This window comes from Rhea pennata, chromosome 9 (genome assembly GCF_028389875.1).
Source record: "Rhea pennata isolate bPtePen1 chromosome 9, bPtePen1.pri, whole genome shotgun sequence".
Classification (NCBI taxonomy): Eukaryota; Metazoa; Chordata; class Aves; order Rheiformes; family Rheidae; genus Rhea; species Rhea pennata.
Window position 1 is genome coordinate 22086259 of NC_084671.1, and position 26707 is coordinate 22112965.

At 36.6% G+C, this 26707-nt stretch overlaps 1 protein-coding gene across 1 annotated transcript in view; it reads left to right on the forward strand.

The window, feature by feature from the left end:
* The first annotated feature begins 319 nt into the window (after positions 1-319).
* The window catches only part of SPSB4 (splA/ryanodine receptor domain and SOCS box containing 4), a 159940-nt gene continuing 133552 nt past the window's right edge, over positions 320-26707 (forward strand). The window contains exons 1-2 of the mRNA XM_062582792.1: positions 320-343; positions 20089-20128. The gene's annotated coding sequence lies outside the window, so the exon portion shown is untranslated. The remainder of the gene's footprint in view (positions 344-20088; positions 20129-26707) is intronic.

The window sequence follows — 26707 nt, forward strand, 5'->3', positions numbered from 1 at the left end:
ACTAACTGTGAGGCGCAGAAACCTTAGAGCAAACTATATCTAGTTTTTTAGTATTAGATGTTAAAAGCTGTTAGATGACACCTTTGTTCTCAGCTAGGTGAGGCAGTTTAGTTGTGTAAAACAAATTCAAAGAAGTGTCAAGGCATTTTCATGAAAATACACTGAAAGATTTAGTAACTAGTGTTTATAAATGGTGATTTATGTGCCTTATTTATTTTGCAGCATGTTACAATAGAATATGGCAGGCTTTTGCCAGGAGGAAGAAGCTTGGAGAAGAGTCCACCTCCTTTTCCGATCAAGAGCTAATTGCAACCAGCAGATGGGAGAGCTAATTGATACTAAGGTAATGAATAAATCTTGGGCCATATTTTTCCCCAATTCCTTTTACTCTAGAGAGAATGACCAAAAAAAAAAAAAAACTCTGACTGAGAATGGTTAATATAGCTCTTTGACAGAGAGAAAGATCTGGTTGCTGTACTTAGCATTTCTTCTTTCTCTTCACCTGTGACAACTTAAGTACTAATATTTATTAATTATTTCATTATTCCAAGTGAAGTCCTTTTTTTTCTTTTCTTTAAGGAGCTATCTACTAAGAATCAAGGTAATCCTTCTGTTTTTTTTCTTTTTCCTGACTTTTTTTTTTTTTTTTAAAAAAAACACTGAAATCAGTGTCTTATTAAAGATTTTAAGCTTTAAAGACTATTTTTTTATCTGATCTTAAGATTTTCACTGTCTTTATCTCTTCTTTCGGATATGACTTGTTCTTCCTTTGTGATGATAGAGTGTTTTTTTTTTTTTTTTTTTTGCTTCACTGTTTTATTTTGTGAAGGTATCTTAAATTAACCCACTTCATACTTCTCCACATTGATAGGAGTATGATCAGTGATGTCTATGCACTGCTGTAGTGAAGCCTACAGGGAGAACAGCTATGAATTTGCGACTGGAAGGGGAATGAGAATTTCTCCATATTCCACCACAACACTGACGCGCACACACTCACACACACGCACAATGAATATGAGGATCCGGGAGTGAGCCTTGCTTATACTGTCACCACTGCTGCTGCTAACTTAATACCACAGCAGCAGGAATCACGCCGTAACGATATCAGTCTTCTGGAGTTGTCCCTAAAGTGGACCTTACTTTCATAAAGACCTATTTAGTGTTGTAATTGTGCTCAAAGATGCAGCTGACATGAAAAGAAACCTGAACATTTCAATATTTTGAGGTTTTTTTCTAATCTCATGTTGATTTCTTTCCTGCATTTCTTGGAATGCAGTACTTGACAATGATCCTTCATCAGTTCCCTTTAGAGGAGAGGAGACAGTTTAACATGGAAGAAAAATTAAACCTAGAAGATTCCTTTAAAAAAAAATGAAGTGTTGGCAATTGATTTGACTTCATTTGAATATGATACAAAGACAGTTACATGGCCAGCTCACAATGTGATCTCTGTAATATACAAAAAATAGATATTGAAGAAAGAGTTTCGGTGGAGGATCAAAAGAGATTCTTAGAACAAGTGCTTAGAGCAAATTGTTTGAATAAACTCTAGGCTCTCTGATAACTTGCTTTCTAATGGTAGTAAATGTTAAAGTGCTGTCTTGCTGAGTTTGACTAAGCAGCCCAGTTGAGAAAGTTTCAATATAGTTTAATACAGTGTGCATTTCTAACGGGTTCTTCCTTTGAGAAATTGGTATTTGCCTTGAGAGGAGCACCTTGTGCATGGCAAACAAAAGTGAAGGCACTGGAGAAATGGGCCTTTGTGCAGAGAGAACTTAATTTTTGTGAACAATATTTTGAGCAATGGCTTTGTTTTATCTGTAGCCAATTAGATCAATGTCCACATTTCAGTAATTAAATCTCACTGTTTAGTCTTTTAAATCCAATTTGGGCTGCTTTTCAAAGAATACAGCTCCTTTGTCCGACATCTGGATATTTAGCTTAGTTCGGGTCTGAGCTGATCATGTGAATTGAATGTCTCTGGTTTGGATCTCCTATTTTGATGGCTAAATATATCTTTGCAAACGCATTACAGATCTGTGGCGTAAGTGCTGTGCCAAGTTTATTTGCTTAGGTGTTGGTGGTTGTTCTTGTTGTAGGTTTTTCCTTTGGTGGGTAGGAGGAGAAGAAGGGTGGGGAAAGCAGTGAAGGACAAACAGCTAAGGAAGTGGTCTTGGGTTGTGGAATGTGTATTTGAAGGTGATAATACCTGTTAAGTGGATCTGCAGCCTGCAAATGAGTAAACTCATTTCTGCTACCTGCAGTACTTACAGTTCTGTTTGTGATGGATAGTTCAGTTTCTATCAGTATTTCCATTATTAATTTCTGTTTTCAGGGTTTTATAATACAGGGTGAGTCTGCATTTGGATAATTTTATTAAAATACTTTTCAACAAGCTCTTCGGCTGTCCAAGCAAGGAAAGGGTATTAAATAAAGAGAAAATCTCTGAAGCCAGGGAACCTAATATTTTGGTATGTGATGTTAAGCTATCCTATTACTACTACATTTTATAATTTCTCTTTTTTCTACTTACTACATGCAAAGTCAATGATTTCTCATAATTCATAGCTTCAGACTCAAATGTTTTAAATATCAGGAGATTCGCTTGAAAATCACAAGATCTTAAATAATATTTGACATTCTTTTTATAACTACATTCACTAAGCTCATGGTTTTTTTTCTTTTTCCTTAACCACCGTGACAGCTAAGTGTGTATTTTTTTTTTGTTACTACTATTCATGCATACTGATTTATAGATGTACATTTCTTGAAGGATATGTAGTGTCATATGCATGGTACTGGCAGCTGAGTTCACAAATTGGCTTCATCTAGATACTGGAAAGGAATGCCACAGGAAATGTTTCCATTGGACTCCCCAAAAGAGTGACCTATTACAACATCTTCCTCAGGGGATGCAAACAAACACAGTGTATTTCTGTAAACCATGGTTTCAAGGTCTTGTCTGAAATGTGGTTGTGTTGGATTTGGGATATGAGCTTTTCAGCTGTCTTTCCTTCCAGTTTGTTGGGGAAGGGCTTGTTTGGTAATGGAAAGTAGCTGCACAGATGCACTGTTGCAGAATGAGTTTCTTCTCTTTTTAGCTGGAGTATTACAGGGGTGGCTTAGCTATGATTGTGAGAACCATGCAGCCCAGAAGGTGTTCAGATACAGCTCCTCCAGTACTGTCAAGATCCTGGTACTGCTGTCAGAGCACTTACAAAGTGTATTTAGGATACTGAGAGTACAGAAATAAACTAAACAGACAGTTGATTTAATGAATGAATAATTTTTCCAAGATGATGGCTAGATAGTGATGTCCTCGGTTTTGGTATCTAGGCTGAGGAACAGTCCTAGGATATGACAGGTTGCATGAGGGGGCCAGAGTGGGAAAATCCTAAGAAGGTAAGTAGAGACATGAGTCTTTGACCCTTTGTGTTTTCATCTGTGTTTGTGTGTGGCAATATAATCTACAAATACAAATCTGGATTATTTCACTGCCCTCAGCGACATTGTATCTATGAACTTCTTGCATGCCTCCTAAGGTCTTTTTTTTTTTTTTTTTTTATTTATTCTCTAAATGATCTTAGAAGCTAGGAATTTGGTTTTGATTTCAGTGTAATGAAGTCAAATGAGTTTGCCTTATGCAAAGCATGAAGACTATGAATATGTATGCAGTGCTACTAGACTTTTTTGTTGTGGATGCTGAGAAGATGAAAGAGGTGAACACTAGGCTTCTGGTCTTATCTGTCACCTCTTGGTGAGGTGTACTTGTGACCTTACTACATTTGAACTTTTCGAAGTTGGTGGTTTTTCCCTGCAGATCTTGCACTGTCTCATGCTGAACTAAAACTGATGCTACTTAGATATTCTCTTCTGTCTTTCGGCTAAGTATTCAAACTTAGGCTTGAGTTAGGAATTTATCGGGTCTGTATATGGTTTTTATACTGGAATTTGGGGTTAGTCCACTGACATCTACTAGTTCTTTGCCTTGGTCGTCTTGGTATGAACTGTAATATGTATAACATTAAAATTAGAGTAGTGGACAACTCTTAAGAGCTATAATTGTGTTAGGAGGGTTTTTTTTTTTTTTTTTTTTTTTTTTTTGCATGTTATACAAAAAGGCTGAGAGAATGATCAGTTTTGGTACCTATGGTTGGTGATAAGCAGTATGCACAATCTTTAAACATTGAAATAAATACTGCAGTCAGTACAAATGAGCTTAATTTGTATTATTTTTTTTTTCATTTGTGTATTAAAAAGGTTACTTCTATGGGAATGGAAAGTTTGCTTCAGATTTTGAGAGAGGAAAAAAGCCAGTCAGTATATCTTGCAGAGCCGAATCCCCTAGGAGTAACATGAATAACTGTTCCTCTGTGAATTTTCTGGTATCTGAAGAAAGCTGCCTGTTATATTGCTAGAAAGGAACCACACATATGAATAAAATCTGGTTTATGTATCTGATTTTTCTGAGCTAGGCTGGCATTTGGAAAAAGAAAGGGAGCTCTCTAGTGATCTCTTGATTTTCACTAGTCTACTTTTCAGTAGTATTTTTCTTTTTCCAGACGCTTTTTGTTAGAAATTTAATGAATGAAGCTTTCCTGCTCTCTAAACAAAGGAGACTAAAAAATAACATTTAGAAAGTTTGTCTCAATATTTTGTAGTTAAAAATAAGTAAACAAAGGCATTGAAAAGCCTGATTTTTCAAATGACCATAAGGAATAATATTTAGAATTATGTTAGGATATAGTTAGCTAGTGAGAAAGATAAAGACTTATGATATGCTTCTTACTGTCTTCAGCAGTATTCGGTGTATGTTTGTGGCATACAGCTGGATTTCCATTATTCCATTGTCAGACTGTGCTTGACAAACACTTTTAGACTATTTTTTTAAATAAAAATGTAATAGTTATGTGGTCTTGCATATTCCTCCACAAGGTTCAACTACATTCTGAGGTTAGAAGAATATTCTGGTGAGTAAATGCAGTATTTCAGTAAAGTTTTTCTTCTTGTTTTTAAGCAGCTTAAGGTAATTTAAAAAGTTGTAATTGCTATTTAATTTCTTTCTCAAATGGGAAATGAAATAACAAAATAAATACAGTTTTTATTTTGACTCAGAAAGTGAACAAGTATTATTAAAAAATATAATTTTATACTGAAAGTACATAGATGTCTTTCAAAAATTGTCAGAGGAAAGGAAAGTTGTTTTGGCAGTTGAATAAGACACAAGTGGATCTTTTGCCATATGGAAAGTGAAAGAAGACGGCTGTAATTGTGGAACAGTCTAGTTAATTGGATGGTTTTGCTTATACTATGTAACCATGAGATTACCAATGTTGCATTCGAATACTTGTCATTTGGGCTTCGTAATCAACACCTGAATTTAAACAGATGGTTTCTTTATGAATATTTTAGGTTCAAGTTTTCTGCACACTTAGTGGGAAGTTTGCATTTTTAGCTGTCACTTATTGTCTGAAGGGCTGTAAGAGTTGGCTTTAATTCTGCAGTATACAACTTGGAGTCTGCTTGCTGCACCTATACAGAGATTCATGAAAGTCAATTGGAGAAAACTGGGACTGCACAGAAAACACAATCATAAATCATACACTGTAAAATGAAGTACTGGACCCTTAGTTTTGTACGAAGGAGGTGGAGGAGGGACTGTATTCTAATATACAAAGTTTTCTTAAGAGTTTCACAAACAGAAAGTAAAACTACAAAAAAACTCTGCTTGTTAAATTTTGGGAGAAGTTTATTGCTTATGTAACTCCATATTAAATGCCACAGCTGTTAGTAGTTACAACCAGAGCAATTACACCATTGAAGATAAGCATAATCATACATTTCGTTGCATATAAGGTAATGAAAACTTAGTGGATTGCACACATTGTTGGCTGGTTAATAATAATTTTATACTTTTATGTAAGACTTTCTGTGTCCATGGAACACACATCTAATTCATGAGTCTTCGAAACATCCTAAGAGAAGAAACTGTCTTAATATCCCAGGTCAAACACTTCTTTGGATGTTGCTAAGGTATGTTAGTAATACCTTATTTTATTAGCAATTCCTTGTTATTTTTTCCCTCATTATATGTCTTGCCTTGATCTAGTTTGGTATTTTTCAACAAAATTTTTGAAAAGAGTAGATCCTAAGAGGTATGTCGCTCTTACTAGATGATGCTATGTTTGTCTTTTTATTTTTATTTTAAGATATTGTTTTAGGTTTTAGTTAAAATGGCTTTAATCTTTGGGTGTTGTTCTCTTTCATCACATGGTTATTGAAAGTGCTTTAGGAGATTATTTTTGTCGGTGATCCAGTGCTTCTTTTAGAGACAGAATTGTCAAACTCTGGTCTGCAGACTGCTAGTACCTGAAAAGCCATGGTAAATTGTCTGCAAAATCAAATAGTCCATAGGGATTTTGGATAAGAGTTTGATGGGAGTTCATAGTCATTTAGGAAGAACTGAGAGCTGACAAATGAAAACACAAGGCAAAGCTCTTTCTCAGGTTTAAGCCAATGTATTTTTATCTTACGTTTGCTGTGAGCTAAGAGTGTTTGCACTGTCACTTCCTCAGCTATACTGATAACTTGTATTATATCCATATAGTAAATGGATTGTGTGCCTACCATCCCAGCTCATTTTCTTTATATTTTCTTATATCTGCCTCTATTGTGAATCTAGCAAATCATTTTGTGAGACTTTTACAGTAGTTCTGTTGTAAAAGTAGCAGCACACTTGCTTTGGCACTCAGGTTTGGCTGTTTCTTCAAGACATTTCCCCCTTCCATCTTCATTTCTGAAGATTCTCTTCATTACGGACAATAGACATTACCTTTTCTCTCTCTTAGGGCCAGACTGTGCCTTGCAATTAAATCACCACATAAGACAACTGTTAAAGTGGAGATTCTGTCTAGCTGAATTTTGTCACTAGCTGAACAAAGCTGAACTTTCCACAGAAGTTTTCTCTGGGAAAAGGTAGCTTTAGTCTCTTTTGAGACTAAATGAGCTCTTCCTGTCTCATTTAGATGGTCTTGCAAAGGTTGCTCTTCCCAAGCAGATGGGGAGTAGGAGGCCAGAGAACATTTCTATAGCGTGTAGCTCAATGTACATTGCATGCAATGGAGGTAAGAGGAAGAGAGTAATGTTAGGAGTATCTGTTGTGTTCTTGTATTGCTGATAAAGTAGAAGAATGGGAAAACTCTGCTAGCCCATGCCAGTAAAACTGCAGGTGCTGATGTCCTCCATCTCCTGGCAGGTCCAGGTAAGCTGTGTGTCTTTCCTTCTGTTTTTATAAATACATTTTTAACTCCCCATTTTACTGGCATTCTTTGATCTAGATGAAATAAAATCTTCATTAGTTCCCACAAAAGCTATAATACCACTATTTCATTTTTTTTTGTCTGTTTCTGGTGGCAATTTAGCATGTATGGGAAGACTTTTATTTTTCTCTTCAATTTCCAGTTGACAGGAATTAGAAAAAGGACTTGTCCTTTTCTGGACTGTCTGCCATTTTTTTTCCCCTGTTCTGTGATGTGCTGTGAACCTTTCACATCTTAGAGAAAAAGGATTTGCAGAACACCTCAGTGAGGAAAATAGTATACTCTAGCTGTGCTTACCTGGCTTGTGAATCATTTTTGTTGTTGTTGTTGTTGTTGTCTTCTGTTCCTGAGACTGAGAATTTTGTCAGGCAATCCATAGTGATTGATTCTGGGGAAACAAAACCTTTCATAAGTGGTTGTTCCCAAAACACCATTTCTTCCTGCTCTCAGTCTTGAGTCATGCTATAGCTCTCACTTTAGAGGCGCAAAGCAGCTAGTCAGTTTATTCCCAGCAATGCTAGGATTCTTGTACTTTTTCTCTACAGGTCGCTGTACAAAATTAATTGAAAATCATTTCCAACTTTGTTCTTCATGCCTAAAGGAAGATGCTTCAGATTGATAGCAATGGTCTATAATCCTTTTAGATTTGGTATGGAACAAAAAAGCCACATCCTAGACTACATGGATTCTGTATCTTCTTGAGTCTCCTGTCATTATCCAGTGTTACACAGCATTATTATATATGGTCCTAATGGCTGGTCATCAGTAATACAACTTGTGGTTGAATACTGGATGCATCATTAAAAGTTTGTTTTTCCCTTAATTTTCCTTACAGGTGAACCTTTATACTTTCAGCTATCAGGAAATTCATAGAGAACTTTAATGTTAAACTAAGTGACAAAATACTGTGACTTTCTACAAATAGGAACTAATACGGAAATAGTTTGAATGACAATGCATTGCTATTTTTATTATTCATACATGCTAAGTATGTTCTGCTAGGCAACAAAATGGAAAATTAAAATTACATGATAGCTGTAAGAGCTAGAACACTTATCTTTTATGCAGTTTCTCCCTTAATAAGCTTTGCTGGGGAGTGTTACAGTGCAGAAAGTGGGTGAGTTGGTAGAATATAATCTTAAATCTGATTTCATAGATGTGCTAATGAAATGTGTCATTCCCGATTCTCCCATGTCTTCATGCTGTAAACACTTGATTTCATCATGTAATTCTTACATCATACGATTCTTATTTAACATTGGGCTGAGAGACTCTAGAGGCTATAGTCAAAGAGAAGAGAATTTGAAAACTACTTTCTAATCAGGTTGACACCAAACCATCAGTACCCTGTCTAAACCTTGCTGTTGGACATTCTGCTTTACTTTTGCTGTGCAAAGTCTCTGATGTACAGGAGGGGCTGATGTATATAATTTCTAAGCAGTGCAGGATATTCACAAAATTCAAAGAGTTGCTGTAATAGGTTTGTTAAGGGTAATGATGTCAAACACATCATTCTGCTTCCTCTGCTGCAGGAACTTTTGGTGCACTAAGAAGTCACTCAAGCAGCATGGAGGTACTGCTTTTTCTGGAAATGCTGCTCTTGAGGACCTGAATATATTCAGTCTGTGTATATACTGCTGTAACTTGGCAAAAAGGGCTTGTATTTGTTCCTTCTTTTTTAATGTATGTGTTGATAGTAGTTTAAGTGGAAAAATCAATTAATTATGTATAAATTAGAGCCAAGCCTATATGTTGAAAAATTAATCCAGCCTTGTCATGTGCTCCAAATGATATTATGAATCGCTTATCTACATTCTTTGTTTCAATGGCTTTCATGGTAGAGCAGACGCAAGACACCCCAGAGAGCCTTGTAAGTCTCCTTGATTCTTAACAACAGTTTGAACCAGTCCTTGTTCTGGTTAGTAAAGCATATAGATTACTTTACTGTATGATGTCCCATTAGAGAACTCTGAGACATGAATACTAACACAGCTATTTTAGTTACTTTAGTATCTGAGCATATTATAAGCATTACTCCAGAAAGTAAGTCTGCAAAAGAGAGATTCTGCTGTCCCCGTTTAACATACCAAGAACTGAGGCACAGATATTAAAAGTTGCACAGAAAATCTATTACAGAACTAGGAACTGATCTTGGACCCTGTCCTAGGCTAATGCCCTCATATCTCTATCGTTGTTTGTCTCAATGGATGGGGAGAGTTGGGCAGCTGTATTGCAGTATGAGAGTGATACTAATTTTATTGAAAAGAATCACTTATTATTTTCAAACTTCAGACAAAGATACGGATCTTAAATGAACCAGTTCTCACATTTCTTCCTGTTATCCATGTTCACTCAGCTGTAACTGCATGAGATTGAGATAATACTAGTACTGAAATGGTAACTGAATTTCTTACTCCTTGTTCATTGTGTACTTACTTTTGGTAAAAATGTGTTGGAAATAAAAACTTTGGGTATCTTTATTTTGAATGTATGTCATTAGGAATCACTTAGCATGCAAAATCTGAAGTACACTTGATATACTGTGATGAAATCTATGTAGATAGAGCAAGTACATGCCTTGTCTTCCGAGTGTAGTAAGATAGTAATGAAATTTGTGAATATCTTCCTGGAACAAAAGGAATGTTACGTAGGTTAGTGGCAGGGGTTTATCCTGGGTAATTGGGAATACACTGTTGACTTAAAACATTTGTGATGTTCACTCCCCCAACCAAAAAGCATCTACAAAGGAACAGGGATAGTAATGTCGTACTGTGTTTCTGGAGTAGTTCTGTTTATGAGAAGATAGGCTGTGTTACTTAGAGTGCACTACAAGTTCTGTGCTCTTCAAGTGGAGACCTTATGGAACTGTAGCGATAGAAGTTGTAGTCTGTGAAGGGTTTTAAGCCTTTAGTATCTCTCTCCCTTTTGGTTAAGATCCCTTCTGATTTATTTCCAAATTCTCCATGAAAGAAGATTTGGAAAAAATGTACTTGATCAAAAAGTTTTGATAAACTTGATATCATAATGTAATACAAAATTAATACAGCGTTACTTTAAATGAACCACCAATACGTTTCCTTCATGGACTGCTGAAATGTTTTGATGTTCTCAGAACTTTTCTAATAGGTTTTTGTCCATGACAGACTTTTGGCTAAAGTAATGTATTTTCACAAAGCTTTCTGGCTGTGCAAAGCCCACATCCTTTCTCTGAATATGGTTCCACTGAAGACTTTCTTACTGCCTGGGTGTAGACAGTTGACCTTTGGGTGAACTCCTTGTAATTTGCTTTTCCTATTTGTTAATGATTTGAGATTTCATAGAGGGATTTGTATAGTAGCAGAACAGGAGATGAACAATAATGTGTGTCCTCATTAAATCTTCGGTACTTCTTTTTCATTGAACTTTTCATTGAATGAAAAGAACTAAGCCATTATTCAGCAGTTATTGGAATCAGAATCATCCTTCTTAAATAACCAGATGCCTTCTGTAGTTCTTAATTTGCTTTCAGTGAAAGGATTACACAGTGACATTATTTGGAGTTTTAACATAGTAGCTAGCAAGCATAGGCTTCTATTCTGTTCATTTTTCCTGTAATGTTTTTCTACCTCCATATTTCCTGGTTGAAAATTGTTTGGTTATGTGCTATCTGAACAGTTGAGGAATAGCAAAAGATCTTTGTAGCAGTTTTCAGCGCAATGCATTCCCCACCTCTCTATTTTCTATCATTCACTGTTTTGTTCACTACCTTGAAAAATGATCATTAAAAAAGTGGTAAAGACTCCTCTAGGTAAGTTCTTCATGTGCATTGGTATCAAAGGTATTTAAAATATTGCATGAAGTGTCTGGAACTCTACTTTTTTTTTTTTTTTTTTTTTTTTTTTTTTCTTCTTCTAGGTACTTTCTAGTATCTTTTGCTGGCTGTTGCAGTGCTTTTTAATTGCCATTTTTCTTCTTCCTTGATTTTTTTTCCTGCTTCTCTTTTTTTTTTAAATCCTGTAACAGATATTATTTTTATTTTTGAGCTTATATATATATAAAAAGATCAATTGAATTAACTAAATATATATATATATATATATATATATATATATATACACACATATGTTAAGCAGGGGATGTTGTGTACCTTGACTTCAGCAAGGCTTTTGACACTGTCTCCCATAACATCCTCCTAGATAAGCTCAGGAAGTGTGGGTTAGATGAGAGGACAGTGAGGTGGATTGAGAACTGGCTGAAAGGCAGAGCTCAGAGGGTCGTCATCAGAGGCAAGAAGTCTAGTTGGAGGCCTGTGGCTAGTGGAGTCTCCCAGGGCTCAGTACTGGGCCCCATCCTGTTCAACCTCTTCATTAATGGCCTGGATGAGGGGACTAAGTGCCTCCTCAGCAAGTTTGCTGATGACACCAAGCTGGGAGAAGTGGCTGACACACCAGAGGGCTGTGCGGCCATTCAGAGAAACCTGGACAGGCTGGAGAGCTGGGCAGAGAGGAACCTCATGAGGTTCAACAAGGGCAAGTGCAGAGTCCTGCTCCTAGGGAGAAATAACCCTAGGCACCAGCACAAGCTGGGGGCTGACCTGCTGCAGAGCAGCTCTGCAGAGAAGGACCTGGCAGTGCCTGGTGGATGACAAGTTGACCATGAGCCAGCAACGTGCCCTTGTGGCCAAGAAGGCCAATGGTATCCTGGGGCGCATTGGGAAGACTGTTGCCAGCAGGTGAAGGGAGGTGATCCTGCCCCTCTACTCAGCCCTGTGAGGCCTCATCTCCAGTACTGTGTCCAGTTCTGGACTCCCCAGGACAAGAGAGACATGGAGCTACTGCAGAGAGTCCGGTATAGGGCCACAAAGATGATCAGAGGGCTGCAGCATCTGCCCTAGGAGGAACAGCTGTGAGAGCTGGGCCTGTTTAGCCTGGGGAAGAGAAGACTGAGGAGGGATCTTATCAATGTGTATAAGTATCTGAAGGGAGGGAGTCAAGGGGATGTGGACAAACTCTTTTCAGTTGTCCCGTGTGACAGGACAAGAGGCAACAGGCAGAAATTGAAGCACAGGAAGTTCTGCCTGACCGTGAGGGGGAATTTCTTCCCTGTGAGAGTGACGGAGCCCTGGCACAGGTTGCCCGGGGAGGTTGTGGAGTCTCCTTCTCTGGAGATCTTCAAGGCCCACCTGGATGCAACCCTGTCTACCATGCTCTGGGTGACCCTGCTTGAGCAGGGTGGTTGGACTAGATGATCTCCAGAGGTCCCTTCCAACCTTACCAATTCTGTGATTCTATGTATATGACTACTCATAAGAGTCATTTGTTGTAAAATTTTTGTTCAGATAATATCATAAAGTTACTGAAATTGGTTTAAAATGTCTTCTTGTATCATCACACCTTTCTTAAAGTGAAAGTCACTAGGGAAGTTTGAATTCAAATCTGAAGTAATATGTATCTTATGCATTTAACATACGGCAGCAGCTTTGCTTTTCCTGGCTGTGATCCAAACACTGGGTTTTTTTGCTCATTGAAACTCCCAGTCACTGTAGCTGGAATTAAGAAAATCCATTAAGAAATAAATGGCAAAATAATGATTTAAGTAATGAAAAGTATATAAAATGTAGTCTAACCTGGCTAGTTAACTGTTTTCTGATGCTCTGTGTTTTTGGATCTTCAACAGCATTCCAGCAGGGATTTTTTTCATTTTGAAAATGTAAGGCTGCTTTACTTTGGGTGTGGATTGTTCTTTTTCCAGTGCAAATTGAACACACTCTTTTTCTTTCTTAAGTCTTTGCCATTTGTATTTTGAGAAATTAATTAAATGTTGCTATAAGTAGCTTGTGTTGCTATAAATAGCTATAAATTCACATTACTCAGATTGTGCTAGTGAGTAACTGTTTGCATGTAATCTTTTTCATGATCAAAACAGCACCATAATTTATAAAAAATATTTTCTGTTTTTTATGAAGTTTAGTATTTTCTTTTCTCTTTAGAAAAATGAGTAGTGTACAAAACAGACACTTTTTTTTGCAGTTCAGGCATTGCAGTCTGCTTTACAGCAAAGCCCTGCAATGTTCTTAAGATATACACTTTATGTATTTATTTATTTATGCTTTTTCCGAAGCTGCTTCTCAAGATCTGTCTTCAGTCATTGTGTGCTTGTGTTGCTGTTCCTTCTGCAACATGCTCAGACTCCTGGTGCATATACTCGCCTTTATCCCAATGTCAAATTGGGTTGTTCTGAAAAGATCCACTGACTGAGTGACAGGGAACAAATAAATCCATCAACCTATTAAAATGAGGGTTAAGAAGCCTGAAAATGTTATCATTTTGTTTAGAAGATGCTGATCTGCCAACGTGCTGCTTTTTCTGTTCAGTTCTCATGAACTGGTAGGATATCAAATTAGGCAAGTTCAATTCTCTGAAGCTGTCTTGTCTCTTTCAGTTCCCTGCTGACTCAGGAGAAAGAAGCTAGCAGGTTGAGATGTGAAATCCATGTTTTAAATGGACAGCATACTTGAGTTTGTTTTTCTTCCAGCTCTGCTGCAGAGTGAAAAATCATTTTTCAGTGCTGATTTTGAAGTATTAGTTAAGTATTCCTCGTGCCCTATGTATCCTACTGTAAAAAAAAAAAAAAAAAAAAAAAAAAAAAAGACCACCACCACTGAAACATATTTTATTTGAAACATTTAAAGACAGAATATGCAGGGGAAGGCAATTTGCTTGCTTGGAACCTGTTACATCTGACAATATCAATATTGAAATCTGCAGGTACCCCAAAAGTGTGCAGTTGGCTTAAAATTCATGAGATTAAACACTGGTTGTTTTTAGTTGTACTTTATTTTGTGAGCCATAAGGAATATTTTTAAGCATGTCTTGGCAGTCATGAAAGCTAGAAACCCCCCTGTAAAAGCTGGAATTGTCATGTAAGAGCTTTGCTTCTGCAGCACACTCTTCCAGAAAGAGAATATTGAGACTCCTGCATTTACTGTGAGCTGGAGACTGAAATGACACTGAAACTGAAACTAATACAACTTCAGTATCTGCTTTTTAGATCTGTCACTCTACCTAGTCAGAGGAAGGAGAAGAAACTAATAGCTGTTTTGAACTCTTAGATCTAGTGATTGTACCCCACAAGCTAAAGAGCAATTTCTTTTTCTGCACAATGCTAGGGTAGCACTCTTTAACGTCAAGGAAAGAAACACCTGTGTCTTCTCTACAACCAGAGCCTGGGCATGGTAGTGTGATCAAGGCACTGAGCTGTGTATCTGCTAATATACTGAGTCTAGTGCTGACGTGCTACAAATCCATGGCGGTGCAAGGTGAAGCATTCTTAGAAGAATGTGATACTGCCCTGGAGCAAGCTATGTCCTTCCTTTAGCAGAAGGAATATTTCAGGATGCTGAGCTAGGTAGCTCTATTACCTGGATGACTATGTATATGGAATACCAAGAAAATGAGTCAAATGTTCATGACTGTTTTCCTTCTAATCACTAATCGAAATCTGCTGCTTAGTCTTGGGAGATTCTTTCTAAGCTTTAGGGACTGCTGCAAGAATGGCAAGTCTAAAAAATACTGTTTGTTTTAGTTATGATTTCTTCTGTCTGGTAGTTCTTGGGAAATTAGAGGCTAAAACACTTTGTGGAAGAGCATTAAAACTACATTTATTGAGAATTTTGGCTTGTGGTACATTTTAAAATCAATTCTTCAAAAGATGTCAGTCAGGGAGCAGTCTTTAATAAACTAATGATCAGAATTCAGACTTTGAATGGAAGCCAGTCCTGTTACCAAGGTGACCATTTGACTTTGTAGAAATAGGATCTGCCGCCTTTTGTTTAATAGCAAACCTCTTATCATACTTAACTTAAAGCAGTGTTTCAGTGATCTTTCAAAAATCATTAAAAGGGAAATTTAAGAAGAATTGCTTGATGTAGTTGATATTACTGTGGTATAAGGGAGTAAATGAGATGGATAGCTCTATTTTATGATTGCTTAGGTGCGCTACAGCAGGTTCCTGCTCAGAAAGCTGAACGGGAATGTTGCCATTTCTCAGTGCTGCATCATAGCTTATGCTGTTCTGTAAAAGGCTTGCCTGCAGAAGGAACCTGGATGATCTATGAGGAGCACTGATAGATGTTTGTTGCTAATGTACTTTTATTTTCATGTTTTCTCCAAATCTGTATTTTAAAGAAAGATTTTTAGAATATGTGAAAGTTTTAATTTTTTTATGTAGCAAACCTGTTTTAAGATATTCTTAAGATTTTTCACATTTACTCAATGCTTTACTCAGCTGTCTTTAACTGATAATTTATAACCACTGTGATGTACACCAGGACTATATTTGAAGCCTTCATTAAACAGACACTATATTTCCGTAACTCTTGATCCTTAGTTTTACATGTCTTAGCCTTGCTAGTGGGAAGAGGATGGAACGTTCCCATCTGTGCTGGGACTCCATAAACAGATTCGCACTCCATACTCGCACTGGATGAATGTGAATTCCTCTGAATGATGATGAGACCAAGATCTAACGCTTTAGAGTCTGTAAACTCCAGTGCTGCTGATGTGCTCGTCCTGTAGACTCTCGCAGCGTTCGTGCTGTGAATGGTATGTGCTCTCCGGAGCTGCTCTGAGGAATTCTGTTGGCAGTTTGATGCTTTCCTGCACACTATTAAAACTTGCACTTACTTCTCTCTATATATAACTTTCTTTTTATGTAAAAAGCATACTGTTTTCAGCCAATGTTACTGTAGAAATCCACTGTATATTGAACAGAAAAGTATGAAACTGCTATGGAAGTGTAAGCCTATATGTTAGATGTGATTAAAAGAACTGATGTCACTGCAGGAGAATGTAGGTTGAAGAAACTCAGGGATTACAGGAAAATTTGTGATATTCAGGTTATACATGTACATGTCCTGGACCTTTTAAGTTACTTTTGAAAAAACAACCTAGGGATGTATTCACTGGTATTAATAATTTCATTAATATGGTATTATGAAAATGGATCTCATATAAGGCCATCCATTAGCATTGCTTTCTCAGTCAGGAAAGCATACAGATCACATTTAAGTGATTTGCTGAACAAGGATACATTTAAGCACACCCATAAATAACTTAAAGAACTATATGAACAACAAGTATAAACAGAAGAGGTATAATAATATTTAAATAAAATGCAGAAAATAAAATGCACCTCCAAGCGAGGAGTGAAATAAAGTAGAACATTCACTGAATGCTTTTGACTATACACTATAAATATGAATATGAATAATCAAAACAGGAATAAAACCCTTACCTTCATATGGACTATTTCTGAGGCAGGTGAACAAAGAAAGAAAAAAGAACAGCCAGTGAGGACACCTACAGACAGTCCAAAAATAAATTCTAAATGGCAGGTTTCCCAGGTTCCTAACTTGAGGCTGCCAAAATTCCTAGTAGCCTGGACCCTCTTTTCTTCCCTCCAACTCACAGCTGCTGCAGTATATGGAATTCTTGGAAGTAGTGTCCTTCTCAGCCACTTCCTGCATCCTGTCATGCTGCTTTCAGGCTCAGATTTTTCACAACGAATATTATCTCTATATTCTCCTTCGATTTAAGGTGGAAATGGTATATGTAACAAGAGGGAAGGAAGAGTAAAATAAACACTGACTTTTGTAATTAATATTAGAATTCTACCTAAAGGGAAAAAAGGTTTTATATAACTATGGAATTAAGACAAGTTTGTTTAAGAAGTAGTTTTATTTTTATCTTAAATTCAGTAATGAGAAGTTTAGGATTTCTTATTTGTACAAATTTCCTTTTTTTCCCCCTTTGCACTTTGTGTCTCATAAGTCTTCCAAGTTTATGATTTGTTGTGCCTTTGCATCTCTCTAAACAAAAATGTAGTTTCTGGTATATTTAATACCCTGAGACAATTTATAAACTCCAGATTCTTCACAGTTGATACTAATGGGTCTGGCTGACATTGATTTATTTTAGGCTATCTGGTTATGGTAGCATTTTTTAGGTGTCTGAGACCTCAATTTCAATTGCAGGCCTTAAGAAATGACTGGTTTAGAGATGAACGTCCTTTGAAATTATTTATATTAACAATGAAATAGGCTGACAAGCACTACTTCTACAATTTTTCTTTTTAAACTTTGATAGCTAGTTGAAATGTTTTCTTTCTTATGTTGCAGCCACAACTAATGAAATAGATTTAATATTTAAGTTACTGTTTTTATTAGACTCTGTTAGGCTTTAATAGGTGATCCTGGAGTGCAGTGCCCTGCTTTTTATTAGTTAGCTGAGAGCAAAAGCTTTTATTCTCTTCCAATGGGACCCTGAGGGTGTCATTCAACACCCTAGGGCAAGAAGCTGGGCATAACTCAGCAATAGGAGGCAAAGATAAGTCTGAATTTGAGGGAAGTTTAGTAGGTTAGGTCTCAATTGCACTTTCAATATCTACTTTTGTTAAATTCTGCTTTCTAGGTCCAAAACATAATCAGATGCTATTTCCTGGTGGTTACCTTTGAAATGTTTATTCACACGAAGGAATTTCTGATGCTTTGAGCTGGGCTAACTTTTTTGGTGAAAGATGATTCTGATAAATCACCTTCTTGCCCTACATCAAAGACAGTGAATTAGACTGTCAGACCAGACAGGTTTGCAAGGAAATAATGAACATCATGAAAAATTGTGCAGTAAGGCATTAGGTCTTGTCTTTTTAAGACTTGCTGTGAAACTTACTATTTTGTGATCCTAATGCTGCTGAGCATCATCTTCGTGAGTGAATGAAACAGGTTTTCTTGTTAGACTGGAAAAACGTAGCAGAACTGTCACTTCCACTAGTGTGATGTTGAGTCTTACAGCATTTATAGTGACATCCTTTTGTCTCTGTTGGTGGGTTTGGGAGAGAAAAGAAACTTTTGGCATGTAAAAAATACAGTAATTTCTGATATTTAGGACTGCTCCACTTAATATTTTAGGTCTGGATTGAACATTTCAATTCAGGGAAGAACACACATTTAAACTCTTTCCTAAGCTGCAGGATCCACATTTGCTTGGTAAATATTTCATCCCAATAAGGAACGTTAAAGCATCATATGTTCCCAAGGTGTAACACCTCCTGTCCAAAGAGGGGATGTGCAACAGGAACTTGGGGAAAAGCCTCACCTAAGGGAGGGGTGCATGTGTCTCATGAAATAAGGTAACTGTAAAGTTTGTTTCCTACATATGCACAAAAAATGGGATTTTGGAAATTTTGTTTTATAATTATTGGAGCCTTCTAATTATCTGGTATTCAGTCCTGAAATCACTGCTTGAATATGAATTAATAGAAGTAAATATGTTAGGCAATACTGAAGAAATAGGTACTGCATTGAAAGTTTTATATATATATATAGAAAATAAAATAGGTTGTTGAATACTTTTGCAAAAACTGTAGGTTTTACAGAAATATATGTATCAAATGACTGTTACACATAAATTGCCTGTACCATAGAGTTGCAGCTCAAATGTAAACTACATGGATAAAATACATAAGCTTGATGCATTATTCCATGTTCCAAGGAAAACTAATGTATTTTAGAATATAATTTTTTTCCCCGAATTCTCCATTTTTTGGAGTTTTATAACTTTACAAGTCTAAAGTAGCAAAGAGGTCATTCTTCCATGAGGATAACTGACTTGTCTTTCAAATGGTTTCTTAAAAATAAAAATAACATCTTAAAAATATATTTACAATTAAAAGACTACTTCCAGCTGATTTTACTGAAAGTACTAAAGGGAAAAGTCTCATCTTTGATCTGAGATATAAAATACTTCCTGAAAAGATGATTATATAGAAAGTTTTAAGCTCTTGAAACGAGGTTATAATAAAATATCTGCAATATTTGCTGCCAAAATAATATTCTAGGCTATTAAACAGTTCACAAATTAGACCTCTATGTTTTTCTCATTTACGCAACTTTTTCTCTATTATTGCTTTCAGCAACTACAGTTGTCAACTGAGTGCTTATGATATTTTCTTTTTGCACACAAGTGAGATGGGTTATAAGCACTGCTTTAGGGTTAATTTTATGAAGTGATGTTTTGCAGTGTAGTTACTTTTGCAAGTCTCTAGGCAGAGTAAAACAGACAAACTAACAACATGTGAAGTATTAGGGCTGCTAGAGATGGATTGAAGGCTAAATATAATTCAATTGGAACAACAGGATGAATGATGTCAAGTTTAAAATAGAACCCACGTAATTTACAGTGCAATTTGAAGCACTTAATCGTACTCTAGAAGGTCTAGGACATTGAGCAATGGACATTTGGTGGTTAAAATTTTCAATTTTACTAGAAACAGAATTTTAGTAATAAGTTTCATTATTTTTTAAATGTAAATGATATAGTTCGGCAAACAGAATAAATAGTATGAAGCTCTACTTGCTAAACTTATGAAAAGGTATGTTTGGATCCAGAGACGTAGGTGAAAACATTTTGTCTTCTACAGTAAAAATGTCCTTAGGATGGGATCTGGGAAGTAGAAATCTGATTTCCAGTTGCAATTTTCCCCAAAACATTTTTTCACCCCTAAATCATAAATCTTAGGGACATTATTCTTCTAAAGCGAAGGGTCCCTGTGGGACTTCCAGTACTTTATCCGATTCTGTCTCCAGTGTTAGTGGTCTTCTCATTAGTGGCTGCTTGCCTGCATTTAAGGGGTCTCTCAGGTGCAGAGAGTACATCATGTGCTTACAGAAGCAGAATTTAGGATGCACATAGAATATCTTATAATGGCTCTTCTTCTCTTCTCCTTCCAGGTTTCCTTCCGGGTGCCTACTGATTCTTCCAATATTGAAAGTAAGCAAAATAACAAGGCAAAAAGCCAGTTTTTGTGCCCTGAGTATAAGGAGGGTACTGACTGGTTTTGAGATGTGTGAATGTTACAGTGTAAATTATGATGATCAAAATAACTCCAGAGTGGCTAGACTAGGTACTAGGTGAAGGCTAAATGCATTTGCATAGAGCTTTGCTCTTGCTGCTCTCAAGTGGAGTGTTTGCACACAGTACGGTGAGGTGAGCTTCCTTGTGTCACGAGGATGCCGTGTGGAGGCGTTCCTTCGCTCTCCTAGGTCCAGCTTTCTGAGAGCCCATTTCTCTCTGGTCTCTCCCTTTCTTATCTGATCCCTTCCGAGTGCAGTGCTGAGCATGCTGAGCTGCTGATCCTCCAAAACTAGGTTCTGTGATACATATCATGGTGGCTTGGCTTTTGCTAAGCTCTATCAGGAATTCAGAACTGTGTCTGTTATCCTAAGTACAGTTACCTGTGACTAGTAAATGTGACCAGTGTAAATTATCTACAGATAAATAAACCTTTTACTGATTCAGGCCACCATTGCAGATAGTAAGAAATCTAATAGTTTAAAAAATTTATATATTTTTAATGTAATACATGAATACATTTTATGGACTTTTACATTTGTATTTTTGCTTCTTTCTTACTGTAGAATTGCTAGAAAAATCGTGGGTTGGCTTTTGAAAAAAGGTCACAAACAGCTTTAGAAAGTTGGAAGGACTTTTTTGGCTTTCAGCTAGCATAAACATGTCAAGTTATGTATCCTAATCTAGGCAATTTGGTCCAGCTCTGACATTTATGCCTTAGGCAGTGGTTGGAAAATTGTGGTTTGTGTTATAGCTAACCAACTAAATTGCCTAATTTTGATCTTGAAATTTCTGCAATGCAGTTTAATCAACATTATTTTGCTTTGTTTTGTCTTTGAAATTGAAACCTCTTTATTCTAGCTCTTTTTTAGCTAATTAATATTTTCCAGTCTTCTAAAATGTTTATACTCACTATGAGGTAATCAGGAATTGGCTCTTCTGAATGGCAAATATAATTCACAGTGAAATCTTTGGGATAATTTCTTAACAAATGGATGTTGGTTTCATCCATGATTGTCCTCTTCTTTTTAAGAACTCTCCTGGAAATCTTTCACATAATCTACCAACCATTCACAAAGCTCTAGGGGAAGTAGTATGCTATTCCTTGCAGGAAGCCAGGCTCTTTGTAGCGGTGCAAGGAGAAGAGAGGTTCAATTTGGATATGAGGTAAGAGCAGGAGGTTGGACCAGAGACCTCCTGAGGTCCCTTCCAGCCTGATTATTGTGTTATTCTGTGAAAAAAAAAGTCACTTGGTCGCTGAATCACCCCTTAACAAAAATGTAAAACCAGCCCTCTTCATATATAAGGAATTTTTATGCATTATATATGAAACTCTTGGGCTGAAACTCTTATCTCTAAAATCTGTAAAAAACAAATCTGTACCTGAGGCACTTCAGTAAAATAGGCAGTTAAAATTGTATGTAGCTAGAAAGTGCTTCTAGCAAGCACTTTCTTCTTGCTGCTGCTGCTGTCTGCTCTCTCAGGAGCTGTTCTGCTTTTTCTGCGTTAAAGACTGTTCCTCTTCCTCCTTTCTTTCTTACTTAATCATATTTGGAAGCACTTGTCACAGCATTGGTTGCTACTAGACAGCACGTTACAACTTGAGGCTCTTACCGTATGAATACGTTACAAAATACGTGTTTTGGGATACACCTGAGAGATTATATTTATCTGTTGGAGCTGTTTTTACTTTTTTCTGTGAATGTCTGTAAAGGCCTGTTGGAGAGAAAAGAATCTATGAGGGACAGAAGGGAATTTTGACAGTTTACATTTATTGATACAGGAGCTACTGACACACACATTTATATGCATTCTTAAAGAATATTTATGAGTCTCATTTAGGATTAAACATCCTGAATGAGGATGAATTTATCTTGCCATATAATGCTCTCTCATATATATATCTATTAAATGTTTGAGTCTTCTGTTAGTGTGAATTTGAGGAAGGCTACAGCAAAAAAACACCCAAAAATAATCTTGTGCTGAGCAGCAACCAACAGGGCAGAACTGCAGCTGTCTTCAAGCAGCATGTTTCTCCACTTACCCTCTTCTTTTTTCTCTCCTTCCCCTTAAACGTATCTGTAGCACAGACGCCTGCTGTGGCACGGAAGTCTGATGCTTCTGGTATTAGGAGGTCTAGGACAAGAGAGAGGCAACAGATACCTACAGTATGGGCATCAGCACATAGGAGTTTGAAGTGAGGACTAAAAGAGTGAGTCTTAGTGCATCAAAGTTAACAAATCTGAATATCTGGATTGGGATTCCAAGCAGACAACAAAATGTTAAAGGAGAAAAAGCATTCCTGGTGAAATGTCATACTACTTTTGTAGTTGCGTGTAATTCTTTAGCATTTTAAATAAAATAATTTATCATTTATTATCAATGATTTATTAATATCATACCATTGAGGCATTTTACTTAATACACAAATTAGTTTTTAACAGAGCAATACCTGTTTGCCTCCACTACTGACTGGTGCAACCAGTAAGGAAAGAATTACTAAAATCAAGAAGAAAGATGAAAGATACAATTGCCTGATTATTATTAATAATTACATTACCAGATTATTATAATATAGAAATTGAAGTAAAATGAAATTGAAGAAAGAGCATCTTTACACTAAGAAGAATGTGGTCTTATAAGTGTGGAAAGATTTATTTCTAATTTTCAAAGCTTAGCACTTTTTGGCTTGCTTGCAAAACAATCCTGCTCTATTCATGCAGACGTTTTCTCTTAGCTAGACCTCTGTTTGATCTTTTGTCTGTTATTTTGATGAGTTTTCTCCATTTTTTGTAATATACTTTCTGTATTATTTCTTTTTGAAGCTTGGCTAGTGATTTTAATTGTATAAGAAAACCAGAGATTTCATTGAGCTTTAAAGTGCAACTTTAAAGTGCAAGCAAAAAAACGTTGAGCCATGCTATTTCCTCTATGATGTAATCAAGTCATCTGAAGTTTCAAATAAATTTTCTTACCATCTTTTTAATATTTCAAAAAATCGATTTCTCTTTTGCTCTGGGACTTTCTGAAAAAGTTTGATAATGATATCGAAACAAGTTTAAACTTACTCTGCAGCTTTCTCAGCTCTGATTTTTGGATAGAGTCTTTAGCTAATGATATTTTTCCTTAAAAGGATAGCATCAAAATGAAATTCATGTGAACCAAGTGATTTTCTTTAACTAGCTTTCATTTAACAAATGAAAGAACTAAAATAAAATGAAGTTTGCTTTTCAATAAAGTTTGCTTAAGGGGCATCATGTGGCTAGCGGTGTTTTAGGCATCTCTTGTTTTTCAATCATCGTTTAATATTAAGGTTCTTCTGGACCTCTGTTTAGTTGTCAGTTCTGCTGCTACTGGTTGATTTAAGCTAAGAGTACTGCTGTGGTAAATCCTATTTTAAACTTACCTAATGCAGGAAAAACAAGAACTTTCAGTAATGAAAAAGAAGAAAACAAAACAATGTGGTGATTGCAGTTCCCAGAGTTGTTTGCTTGCAATACACACTTGACTTATCTTTCCACTAAAAACAACCAAAAAAAAAAGGCCTGAAAACAAAGAAATCTCCAACATAAAATTTGTAATTCAGCCAATACAAAACCAATTATACAAACAAAAATGGCCAGTTAAGAACAAAACCACATTTCTCAGTGCTTATTTGACCCAGAGTAGCTGCAGTGGTAATAGAAAGGCTCTGTAAAGATTTAACCTCTGCCTTACATGGATGCTTACTACACCGGGCATGATACTTGAATAACATGTCCCTTTTCCCATCTCAGAAATCCCTTGTTTGACCTTATATCCATGTTACATATTTTAGTATATAATTTCAAAGCTTGTTCTGAAAAAGAAATATAGTTTCCAACTGTACCAAAAACACCCTCAAACAGTGTTGGCATCCCCAAGTAGATCCTCTTGTGTGAGCTATATACATGCTACATTATTTATCCTTGTATGAATTAAACCTTTGATTTATATTGCTATAAGGAAATCCTCCTCTCCTGTCACACACACACTTCAAGATATTCTGAAATCTCTGTAAAGTCTGAGCTGATCCACATGGCTCAGTCTTGTTGCTCAAATCCAACACAGAAAAACTTGCTAGCCAGCAAGCTAAAAAAAACCTGAAGCCTGTATACACAGTTGTGTAATGCCAAGGCAGACTAGATTAGCTACTGTGACATGGACTGTTTCACTACATTCTCATGCTGACTAATTATTCTGCTCTCACGACAGAGTAATTATTCCTGAATGAAAATTTATGTCTGTTTTCCCACAGTGAACTGCCTTTCCCCAGAATAAAGTGCTCACCTGAAGGGTTAGGGGAGGGAGGCTATCCCAGGACTGCTGAATTGCATTGGCAGGTGATCTCCAGAACATATAGGACCTTCCTTTATGCCAGTTCTGTAGTGGGCTCCCCGGTCTCTGCTACTACAGCAGGTTCCAATGCTGCAATGCTGGACGTAGGAGCTGAGAACTGTGAGTTTAAGGAACCAGCTTTAAAAAGAAACCAGGTACTCTAAAGGTTTCAAACTGTATTGAAAGCATTAAGTGTAACACAGAATAAACGAATTTAAAATAACATAATGTCAATAATACAGAAAGGGAATGTATCTGTTGGACAAAACAGAGTTCATATCACCTTATTTCTGCAAGTATAGAAGCTACTAATATATAACCATCTTTAACACCTTAAGCTTGGGCAGGACTCATTCTTCAATTGCAAAGATATGAAGGCTTCACTGTACTTTCTGATATTAACCTAAATATGAATGTGAATTTAGTGCCAAAGGAAGTTTACTTTTTTTATTACTGTTTGCTGACTAATGTGAAGCTATATTAATAGACATAAGGAAAGCAGACATATCTAAATTGTCTTCTTGTTTCTAGAAAGAGTAGATTCGTGCCTGCATACTACTTTCCTTGCCTGTGTTTAACTGAACATGTTGGATTCTGTGCCGTGTGCTCATGCTTGCCTCTACCTTTCAGAGCCAAGAAGTGTGCTGCTCCTACTGTTTCTCATCCGTGAGCATTTTCTTGATTCTTTTCTTTAATGATTCCTTCTTTTTTGCCTTACATAGGTCAAAATTTTTAATTTTGAAAGCTTTAAACCTGTAAGAGCTTACTTAGTAAAGAAGCTATCTTAAGGCTTATTGAAAAGGTTTACAAAAGTCTGTGCATCTACACCACATTTGCCTTTCTTTCTGGGTGACTTCTTTTTAGCCATAGGGAAAGATCAACACTTCTAACCTGTATTTGTAAAGTGCCTGTGGAGTCTTAATGCAGAATGACTCCAAGATAATGCTAGGTCTTGGCTTATTCTCATAGGAAGCCTCTGTGCCTAGTGGGAGGATTGATGTACTGCGTGCTTTGCCTGCTTGTAGGAGAAAGTTGATTACACTCACGTTTAACTTTTTGGTAGGGATCACATATGTTGTGGAATTTGAGCCACACCTTCCGTATTTGTATCACTACTATGAATGTAGCTATATAGAAGTGTGAAGGAAAAAACGTGGTATTTGATTTGAGGATGACTTGAAGGAAGCTGGTTAAAACACAACAGATGTTATAAATTTGGGGTAATTTCCGTAATGTTCTTTGGGAAACACAGAATGCAATGCTGAGTGTACCTAAAAAGCATGAAAAGGAAATAAGCAATTAATCCTGAGAAAACACAGATGGAAAAGGAGATGAGGTTGATACTTTCTTCCCATACTGCTTCTTTGATTTTTTTTTTTTTTTTTTTTTTTAATGCTAGCTGAAGTAATTTTGGTCCTGAGGGAGGTGACATTTCTCACAAACCACTTCACTCTGGATTTTGTTTTCCTCATTTTCATCTTTGATTGACAGTCCCACCAAGAAATAAGAATGAAAAATTCATGAGGTCAATCCACAAGGGACTCAGAAAGGACTTTTGTGGCATTAGATAGTGGCAGTTAAATTTCCTGGGGCACAAGTGTATTTTGAAGAAAGGGATAAAAGTGTATTATTCTCTGGATAATCCTGGCTGAAATATAAAGGACCGCTTCTGGTGAATAATTAGAGAAATTAGAGAAAATGTCCCCAAACTATCTTTAATTGCTATAGCATAACAAAATAAAACAAACAAACAAAAAAAAAAGGTCTTTTATGCCCTTTGGATGTCAGCAGTTATGGTGTGAGATAAGCCTTAGCCTTGCTTATGTTATAAATCTCCATAAATCTTAATCTGCCCATTTTCTTTCTTTCCCCGGTTTGGGCTAACTTCATGTCTGCAGCATTCCCCTCTGTTGGGATAATAGGAAGATTAAGTGACACACACAGTGTGCTCTGGCACTGGTGTCGTCCTCCTGGCATCTGAGCACAGGCCTTCTGATCTTGATGCAAACAACATGTTCTTCAGTGTTTACCAGTGTGACTGCTGTCAATGAGGTTATCTGTCCGGTATCTGTCAAGTTATCACTGTTCTGACTCCAGTTGTTTCTTCTGTGTTTACGTACAGACACTTCCATTCATGTTTCA